This window comes from Belonocnema kinseyi, chromosome 2 (assembly GCF_010883055.1).
Source record: "Belonocnema kinseyi isolate 2016_QV_RU_SX_M_011 chromosome 2, B_treatae_v1, whole genome shotgun sequence".
Lineage (NCBI taxonomy): Eukaryota > Metazoa > Arthropoda > Insecta > Hymenoptera > Cynipidae > Belonocnema > Belonocnema kinseyi.
In genome coordinates this window covers 36,866,301-36,876,760 of record NC_046658.1, presented here as the reverse complement: position 1 = coordinate 36,876,760, position 10,460 = coordinate 36,866,301, and the positions used below count along the sequence as shown (strand labels likewise).

The 10,460-nt window shown below is 41.1% G+C and overlaps 1 protein-coding gene across 4 annotated transcripts in view; it reads left to right on the top strand.

The window, feature by feature from the left end:
- LOC117167645 (connectin) overlaps window positions 1-10,460 on the top strand; it is a 526,083-nt gene that overhangs the window by 106,277 nt on the left and 409,346 nt on the right. The gene's annotated exons all lie outside the window — the stretch shown is intronic.

Genomic DNA, 10,460 nt, shown 5'->3' with positions numbered 1-10,460 from the left:
ATCTGACGCTAAGAGAAGTCTAGAGCGGAGGGAGAGGTGGGTCAGAGAAAATCAACAGTTTCTCTCTAACCCATCTCGACTCTTCCAAGACCCTCCAGTTACGGTCAAACATCCACCCAAACCAGAGGAGGTTGAAGTATTTTGGAGAGAAGTCTACGAAGTGCAGCATAGACTGGACGAAGACTCACAAAAGATAAATAACTTCAAGGAGATATGTTTTGCCCTCATAACACCTGGTAAAGAATGCCCACCCATCACTACCGAGGAGGTGAAAAAAGTATTAAGAGGGATGCAGAACTATTCCGCACCGGGACCAGATTGTATCAAAACCTTCTGGTGAAAGAAGTTTTCTTCAACCCATCAGCATTTGGCCCTTATGTTCACCTCATATTTGAAGTCGGAAGAGCCGATTCCAGAGTGGTTGGTGGAAGGGCGCACAATACTCCTGCCGAAAATAGGCAACTTAGCTGACCCGAAGAATTACAGGCCAATAACTTGTCTGAACACACTTTATAAGATATTCACAGCTATCCTAAATGATAGGATTGTTCGGGCAATTGAACCTGTGTGGCAAGAAATGTATGAACAACGAGGCGCAAAGAAAGGCGTAGCCGGATGTCGGGAGAACCTGCTCATCGATAGATGTGTCTGCAAAGATGCAGCATTTTACCAGCGTGACCTATCGATGGCCTGGATTGATTATCGAAAGTTTTCGCTTCGACCTCCCATAGGCTTATCATCTATCTTTTGGAAATCTTAAAGGTTCATCCGCAAATAGTTGGGTGCATAGAGAGATTGATGCCGCTTTGGAAAACCAGATTTACTATCTCATCTGGAAAAATCGTGTGATAACTAACAAGGTCACCTTTCAGAGAGGTGTCTTTTAGAGCGACATAATGAGCTCGCTCCTCTTTTGCCTTACATTATTGCCACTATCTCTAGCACTTCGTCATTCCGACGGTATCTTACGTATCTCGAGTACTCACTCCTGAAAGTCCAGATTAAGAAAGCACAAGAGAAAAACTTTCGTGAACAGCTCCTCGATAAGAGGATGCACGGTATCTTCCACAGAAATGTGAAGGATCAGTCAATGTCTTGTGAGCTAACGTTTGCTTTCCTTAAATCGCGCGGATTGAAGTCTGGTACGGAGGGTTTCATTTTTGCATGCCAAGACGGTGTCATTTTCACCATAACATACCGTTGCCACATTTTGAGCCAAGACATTCCCGATGATAGCTGCAGGGAGTGCCATGCACACCCCGAGCATTTAGCTCACATACTATCTAGTTGTCCAACTCACGCGGGAACGACCTACATTCAAAGGAACAATGCGGCACTAAGAGTACTTTATTACCATCTCTGTCACTCCTACGGCATTAAAGTTAAAATCGCTCTTCTAAATTATCCTAGGGAAATCGACTCAATTGTCGAGAATGGGAAGTGCCGCATATACAGGAACTTCATATCCTCAATAATTGTTTCTGTTGCACACTTGAGGCCAGACATGGTTCTTCTTGACTTCGAGAAGCGAACCATGTTCGTTATCGAATTTTCGGCACCAGCTGACAAAAACATCATAACCAAGGAGAATGAAAAGAAAGAGAGGTATCGAGACCTTATAAGGGAGTTGCTACGATTGTACCCGGAATATTCTGTTAAACTAATCGTCCTTATCATTGGCGCTCTTGGAGGTGCCAAGCTTTCACTTACTAATGGCCTAAAAAGCATCTCTGCGTGTCAACAATATGTTAAAACACTTGCGGAAAAAATGCAGAAGGCGGTTGTTCTTGGGTCGCTCCGTGTTCTCAGGGTGCACGAGGCTTTTGCTTCATCGTCATATTGATTCCTTTACAGACTGTAACCACTTATCTCATGGTCGTGAGACGTTGTTGTGGCTGAAATTTTACCGCGATTTCGCTGGGAGCGGGTGCAATTTTCCAGATTAGCACCCGCTCCCGGCAAAATAAACGTATAGCATAAAGGTGGTGGTTGGGCATATAATATAAACAATGAATAATCCAAATAATAAAATGGTCTCGGAAAGGACTGGAACTTTAATTGAGAAAAGGCATGCACACGGTAAATGTGAACGTCAAGTTTCAGGCGACGAATGGAGACTGGGTGTTTGGAATGCTAGGGGAGTGAATGATCTCAAGGTAAAAGAATTGCGAGAAACTATGCATGTAAGGAAACTGCATATTTTATGTGTGTCTGGCCCAAAGAAAAAAGGATGTGAAAGTAGACATAGAAAACAGCGTGTTGAAAGGTGAATTTGAAATATGGTCAGAAGTAGATAGTGAATCACATGGTAGGAAAGGAGTAGGTCTTATTTTAAACGAAAGAGCGAAGCAGCATCTCGAAGATCAGGATTTCGTATCCCCCAGACTGCTTTGGGCTAGAATGAAAGTGGAATCAAAAGATCACTTATCATAGAATGCTACGCACCAGTTGACAGTGATACCAGAGAAGTAAAAGACGCCTTCTGGGACACTTTAAATGACACAATTAATATTTGCGATCGTGGTGAAAGAATAATTCTGCTAGGATACATGAATGGATGGGTAGGCATCCACAATCAGGATACGGAAAAAATATTAGGTAATTTTGGGGAAGCTTATGTACACCTGGTCCAAAGGAAATAACCACAGAATAATTGACTTTGTTGTTGCGGATGAAAGACTAAGAGAGCTGGTGTACGATACAAGGGTCATGGGGGGTCTGAATGCAATACTCATATCTTCTGATCTCCAAAATTAACTTAGGTCGGTGATGGAGAAAAAAGAGAACCAAGAAAACAGAACAAACATGAATCAAAATTGAGAATCTACAGAAACCTTATAAAAAACAAAAATATAGAGGGCGCATGGACAAAGTTCCGGGATATAATTGTTAGATGTGCGATCGAAGTGTATGGTACCGCGGTTGTTGGAAGAATACCTGGTGACGCGTGGTGGAATGAGGAAATTCAGGCTGCCCAAAAAGCAAAGAAAGAAGCGTACCGGAGAACTTTGAACATCGCAGGTCTTAGCAATGAGGAAAGAAATAGACGTATGTATGATTACAGACACAAAAAGAGGATACTCGAGCGATTAATTAAGGAAAATAAAGATAAAATTAGAGCAGAAGAAAAGAAGAAAATACAAAACGACTTTGCAGGAAGAAAGAAACTGTTTGATAAAAATATGAAGGGAAATAAGGCTACAGAATTTGTCAACATAAGAAATAGTAATGGGGAAATGCTATATGATGGAGACGGGATACTAGAGGCTCTTAGAAACTATTTTAGGGTACAATTTGGCGATAAAGCTATAGGACACCATAGCTGCGATGTTGAACACGATGCGTTAGAAAACTCATTTGAGAAAGTCTGTGTCATTGAGGTTAGGGATATAATTAAGAATTTGAAAAACGGCAGGGCCGCCGGGGTTGACTGTATTAACGCTGAAATGCCTAAACACGGTGGCGAGTACATACCACATAGACTGTGAGAATTGATAAATTTATGTTCTGAGATGGGATACGTCGCAGACGATTGGAAAAAGGCGATTGTCGTACCAATATACAAAAGAAAGGGAGATGAAAGCGACTGCAATAATTACAGAGGAATTAGTTTATTAAGTACCGTTATAAAAATATACTTAAGAATACTTATTCGCAGGGTAATGAAAATAACAGAAGAAAAGATTTGGGAAGTCCAAAGTGGGTTTATGCCAAGAAGGTCATGTACGGATCAAACATTTAGCTTAAGACAAGGAAGATAGAAGTAAACTTTGGGAAGTCCTGAAAGAGTACGTAGTCAATGGATGGCTCCCACAAGCTATAAAAACAATACATACGGGTAGCGAAGCGAGTGTAGGGGTGTTTAGGAATGGCTCCTTTCGACGAAGAGGGTGTGGATCTTGAAACAGTAAGAGTACGTGGGTTAGCGTTCGCAGATTATAAGGTTGTTATGGCAGAGTCCATCGAAGACTTGCAAAGAATGTTGAATAAACTGAATGCAAGCATGAAGAGCATGGGACTCAAAATTAACGCAAATAAAACCAAAACTGTGGTGTTAGAGGGAAAGAGTGAGAAAACACTATGCGATATTGCATTAAATGATGAGAGAATTGAACAAGTTGATAAGTTCTTGTACCTTGGTAGCATATTTACTAGGAACGGGAGGTTAGAGGAGGAGTTAGATAGACGCATAAACGAGAGTAAGAAGGTTATTGGTAGAGCAGGGCCCCTTATCAGAAGTAAAAATATATCAAATAAAGCTAAAATGGCAATACATAACTCTATATTTGTACCGACAGTACTATACGGTAGCGAGACATGAACATATAAAGAAAAAGATAAGAGTAAAGTTAATGCAATTGACATGAGATTCTTGCGCATGATATGCGGGAAAACTCTGATGGACAAAGTGAGTAACTAAATAATTCTCAAAGATTGTGGTGCAGAAGAGTCAAGAGATGTTAGTAGACACATGGGGAAGAAATCGGTTAAGATTGTTCGGGCATGTTGAGAGAATGCGAAATGCTACTAACGAAACAAGTGTATCCAGGTAAAGTAAATGGCAGCGTACCCAGAGGCAAACCGCGGAAAGAATGGTTAGAATGCGTGAATGAGACCCTAGTTAGAAGAGACACAAGAAGCCACAGAAACACGTGAGCGTGCATGAAAAAATGCATGGGCATAAAAGAAGCTAGAGAGGTATGTCAGGACAGAAAAATATGGCGACAAATAATTAATGAAAAGAGTATCAGTACAGCGAATGGTGCCTGAAACAAAAGACCTTGGATACTAATGGACCCAAGTGGGGAACCTTACATGAAGACTTTGTGTGGATCTTCACTTCGGGTGATTGCTAGAGAGATTGATCAGCAACCTGGGTCGGAGCAGTGTTGCGGAACGAAGGTTTTATTTAAGTAAATATCACAAGAATTCTGGACCAATCTAAAAATTTAATATCCCTTTCTCACATTACTTTCTTGCCCACCGAGGGAGTCACGTCTAACCCGAAAGGAAAATGGCTTGATGGTGTAATAATAGAAAAAAATTGATTTATGTTAAAATTTGATTTTCTGGAATATTATCAATATAATGGATAGCATTAAACATATTATAATTATGAAAAATTTAATATTAATTTATCATAACGTTACTACATAATTAAATTGGAAGAAAATGTTTTCAAACCTTCTTTATTTCAAATAGAAAGGTTTGAATCAAACATGTAGACAAACTAGACAGCGCCAGTGTAGTCCCAGGCTAATGTTGCGTGAATAGAAAGGCTTGAGGAAAACTGCATTGCCCTTACCATGATTCAAGACTACCATGCATTTTTTTCACGTGGGGTGAATTTGATAATAGAGAATTTGGTGGAAAGTGTATGAAGCTTCTTCTTTAGAATTTTCCCTCGACATGCTAAAAATTCTCCCTTCGTTGACGGTCTAAAACGGTCAGTTTATAATTGAAAAGAAGATTGCTTTTGAATATTAAATATTAGGTAACAAGAAATTATTTTACAGGTAATACTTTTATATATTCAAAACATTGAAAACGTTAAAAGTCATAAATAAACCATTTAAATGAGTATACAATGTCGAGAAAAAATGACCAGGTTTTTGGCCGCCTTAATCACACGTGTAGTTAAACTGGCCACCTAAATTAAACAATCATGAAATTTATTATTTTCTAATAAATTTTGTTAGTAAAGTTGTTAAATGGTTTCTAACTGTATTTTATGTATGAGGATAATTTTGTTGCATCAGAAATATTATATAATAACAACATTTTATACAGTAAAAGCTTCACCTCATTTTTAGTACGCAATATTAATATTAGTGCTAATAAGCGTCCCAGATATAGATATTTATCAAGTGTTGTATGTAAGCAAATGTAATGATTGTCTTGAATACAGAGTCTAACCTTAAAATTACTTTTTTTATGTAATGCTAGTGAAATATTACAATTCAATATTTTTTCGCTTTTTGGTTCTAATTCTCCTGATCTATAGTCTATAACGGAATCAATACGACGATCCGGCAAAAGTTTCGTGCACCCTGAGAACACAGAGCGATCCAAGGACTACCGCCTTCTGCATTTTTGCCGCAAGTGTTTCAGCATATTGTTGACGCACAGGGATGCTTTTTAGGCTATTAACGAGTGAAGGTTTGGCACCTCCAAGACCGCCGATGATAAGGATGATTAGTATTCATAGAATATTCCAGGTACAATCGTTTCTTTTCATTCTCCTTGGCTATGATGTTTTTGTCAGCTGGTGCGGAAAATTCGATAACGAACATGGTTCGCTTCTCGAAGTCAAGAAGAACCATGTCTGGCCTCAAGTGTGCAACAGAAACAATTGTCGAGGATATGAAGTTCCTGTATATGCGGCACTTCCCATTCTCGACAATTGCCTTGATTTCCCTAGGAGCATTTAGAAGAGCGATTTTAAGGTCAATGCCGTAAGAGTGACAGAGATGGTAATAATGCACTCTTATTGCCGCATTGTGCCTTTGGATGTAGGTCGTTTCCACATGAGTTGAACAACTAGATAGTATGTGAGCTAAATGCTCGGGGTGTGCATGGTACGCCCTGCAGCTATCATCGGGAATGTCTTGGCTCAAAACGTGGCGACGGTATGTTAAGGTGAAAATGACAACGTCTTGGCATGCCAAAATGAAACCCTCCGTACCAGACTTCAATCCGGTCGATTTAAGGAAAGGAAACGTTAGCTCACACGACACTGACTGATCCTCCACATTTCTGTGGAAGATACCGTGCATCCTCATATCGAGGAGCTGTTCACGAAAGTTTTTCTCTTGTGCTTTCTTAATCCGGGCTTTCAGGAATGAGTACTCGAGATGGATAAGATTTGATGCATTTTGCACAACCCTAATACTGAAGTTAAATCCGAGTGTTTCAGCAGCCTCCTCCGCTGCTTTGTACAGAAACGCTCCTTTGCCCACTTCTTCCTGATTCCTGACCATTTTAAGAATAGGGTCTCTTCCATTTGCGACTCTATTTGCTGTAACCAGAATAATCCTGTTGTGAAGACATTCAAGACTCAATATTCCGCGACCACCTTGACCGCATGCGATGTACAGTCGCGGAACAGAAGACTTAAGATGCATGCTTTTGTTCATGAGCATAACCTTTCTTGTCCCGATATCAAGGGATCTGAGCTCGTTCTTCGTCCATGGAACTACTCCAAATGAATAGAGTACTATCGCGACGCCAAGCATGTTCGTTGCAGATACTTTGTTCCTCGCCGACAGTTCGGAAGACCAAATTTGCCGGATCAGACGTTTGTATCTGCTTCGGAGAGTATCCTTTATAGATGTCACATCCTGAATGCGGTTCTGTGGGACACCCAGGTATGTATAAGTCTCTTCAGGGAAAAGGTGTCGTATAGCGCTTCTATCAACGAGCTCAGGATCTTCAGGGATGCCATTAAGTTTTCCTCGCTTCAAATAAACCTTGGCGCATTTGTCTAACCCAAATTCCATTCCAATTTCCTTAGTATATTGTTCGACAATTCCTAGAGCCAGATGTAGTTGCTCTTTGTTTTTAGCGTAGATATTAAGATCGTTTTTGTAAAATACATGAGTGACCTTTTACTTTCGATCTGCAGGTTTGCCGCACAAGTATCTGTCGGAATGGCGAAGTGCTAGAGATAGTGGCAATGATGTAAGGCAAAAGAGGAGTAGGCTCATGGTGGTACCCTGAAAGACACGTCTCTGAAGGGGATCTTGTTAGTTGTCACATGATTTTTTCCAGATTAGATAGTAAATCTGGTTTTCCAAAGCGGCATCAATCTCTCTATACACCTAATTTGCGGATGAACCTTTAAGCTTTCCAAAAGGCAGATGATAAGTTTATGGGAGTTCGAATCGAAAGCTTTCCAATAATCAATCCAGGCCATCGATAGTGCACGCTGGTAGAATGCTGCATCTTTGCAGACACATCTATCGATGAGCAGTTTCTGCCGACATCCCCCTACGCCTTTCTTTCAGCCTCGTTGTTCATACATTTCTTGCCACACAGGTTCAATTGCCCAAACAAGCCTATCTTTTAGGATAGCTGTGAATATCTTATACAGTGTGTTCAGACAAATGATTGGTCTATAATTCTTCGGGTCAGCTAAGTTGCCTATTTTCGGCAGGAGTATTCTGCGCCCTTCTACCAACCACTCCGGAATCGGCTCTTCCGACTTTAAATATGAGGTGAAAATTCGGGCCAAATGCTGATGGGTTGAAGGAAACTTCTTCCACCAGAAGGTTTTGATAGAATCAGTTCCCAATGCGGAATAGTTCTTCATCTCTCTTAATACTTTTTTCACCTCCACGGTAGTGACGGGTGGGCCTTCCTGATCAGGTGTTATGAGGGCCTCACACAGCTCCTTGAAGCTATTTATATTTTGTGAGTCTTCGTCCTGTCTATGCTGCACTTCGTAGACTTTTCTCCAAAATACATCGACCTCCTCTGGTTTGCGCGGGTGGTCGACAGTAACTGGAGGGTCTTGGAAGAGTCGAGATGGGTCAGAGAGAAACTGTTGATTTTCCCCGACCCACCTCTCCCTCCACTCTAGACTTCTCTTAGCGTCAGATATTATCCATATTCTCTCAACAATATGCTGCCTGATGGTCAGCAGCTTTGACTTGTTAAGTGTCTGATAACGGGTTCGGAGTTCGCGCGCGAACTTTCGAACCTTGGCGGTAAAATTCCTGCCAGATGTGATGTAGTCAATCACACACTGAATGCGGGACGCGTACTGTCTTGCCCACCCTATCTTTATGGCAAGTTGATGCATTCGTCTTTTGGTCTTATGATCAACCGTTGGTTTTGTTTTACGGTTCGCATCGGCCAAAGCTCTCACTGCATTATACACACAATAATTGATAGCCCAGAGGTCGGATTCTTCGGAAAAATGTCCACGAAGCTCGTCACCCATTCAGCCAGATCTTTAGGCTTGAGAGAAACCTTGGTGTTGATGTTTCTCTGGGTCAAAAAACATCGCTCTTCCTCTATTGGAAGCCTGTCTGTAGTTGGTCGCCTCTCTTTCTCTGTTGCCGGCTTATTATAGCTGTGGTAGAGTAGGCGTTCCGCTTACATAGCCCCTTTTTCGGAGTAGTTCGGCATGGTTTCGCACCACAGAGCATGCAGCCGTGCAATGTAAACCCCGTTCAGGGGCCACACTCGCATCGTAGCACTCTAGCAAGTCGTGATTTAGTCGTTCCTCCACCTAAAGGTCCTGAGATTCTGCCGATCAATCGCATTGAATCCATTTTCATTGACTCCTCTAGCTCTAGAGTGGTCAGCATTGTTGGCCGACCCATTCTCGGAAGCCCTGCGCGTTCTGTTGTTTTGAACCGCACTTACTACAACTATCTTTAATGTTGTCATTGTTGTTCCTACGGGAAGCTAGGGAAAGGGGTTCGTCCATGCTTTTAGAGCCCCGCATGCAAGAATAAGGCTGTTTACTCTGAGAGGTCGCCCGGTATCCCAGAGTCACCGTTCCAGACACCTCACCCAGGTGACATTCAGCTTTCGGCACGGTTTTCACACCTCCGCTTTAGGGGATAATTTCTTTGGGACCACGCCTGGACAATTGTCCGCGACTGCCTATTTATTTTTGTAACCGTATTAATACAATTATTAATACATGTGTTGAAGGAAAAAATATTTGTTTTTATTTGTTTATTTGAATGAAAATATTGAACTTTGAGGTCAGAACGTGTATATCTATACTTTTAATATTGCGTTAGGAGTGTTATAATTTGTACAAAAATTGGCGTCAGCATTACAAATTTGAATGAAGTGTTGATCGAAAGATTTCCTTGACAATTAAAATAAGTGAAAGTACACTTTGCATGACAGCTGACTGATTGTATTTCTCACCATCGCATGCTCCTGATCGTTTCATCCTGCCGCTCCGCGTCGTGGCACACAGGAGTCGGCCGTTTTAACCACAGAATCCACCGGCCGTTTTAGACAAGTGGCAGTACTTTTATGTTTTGTTTATTTGTAATTAACATATTTATTATTTAAAATTGGTTAAATACTGATATAGCATCTCAGTGTGTATATCTGTACCAAAAACAACACTAATCTGGCTTTCCTAATGTATTATTAAAGATTGGCCACATATCCTAGGTATAACGGAGCTGGAAGAAGGACAACATATATAGAAGGTATGGGATAATTAACTCGAGCCCCTAAGATGATCAGGTCGACTATCCAATATGATGAAGTCTACTATACGAGATAATCAAGTTGACCCTGTGAGAGGTTCGATTGGAACCTCTTGTTTTAATCTTCTAGAGATAGTAGCTTTGACTATCTAGATTCTAGAACCCTGTTCTATAATTATTATTATTACACCATTAAGTCATTTCCCTTTCGGGGTAGGCGTGACTCACTCGGCAGGGGAAAGGAGTAGTGTGTGGAAGGGATAGAGATTTTTCAGA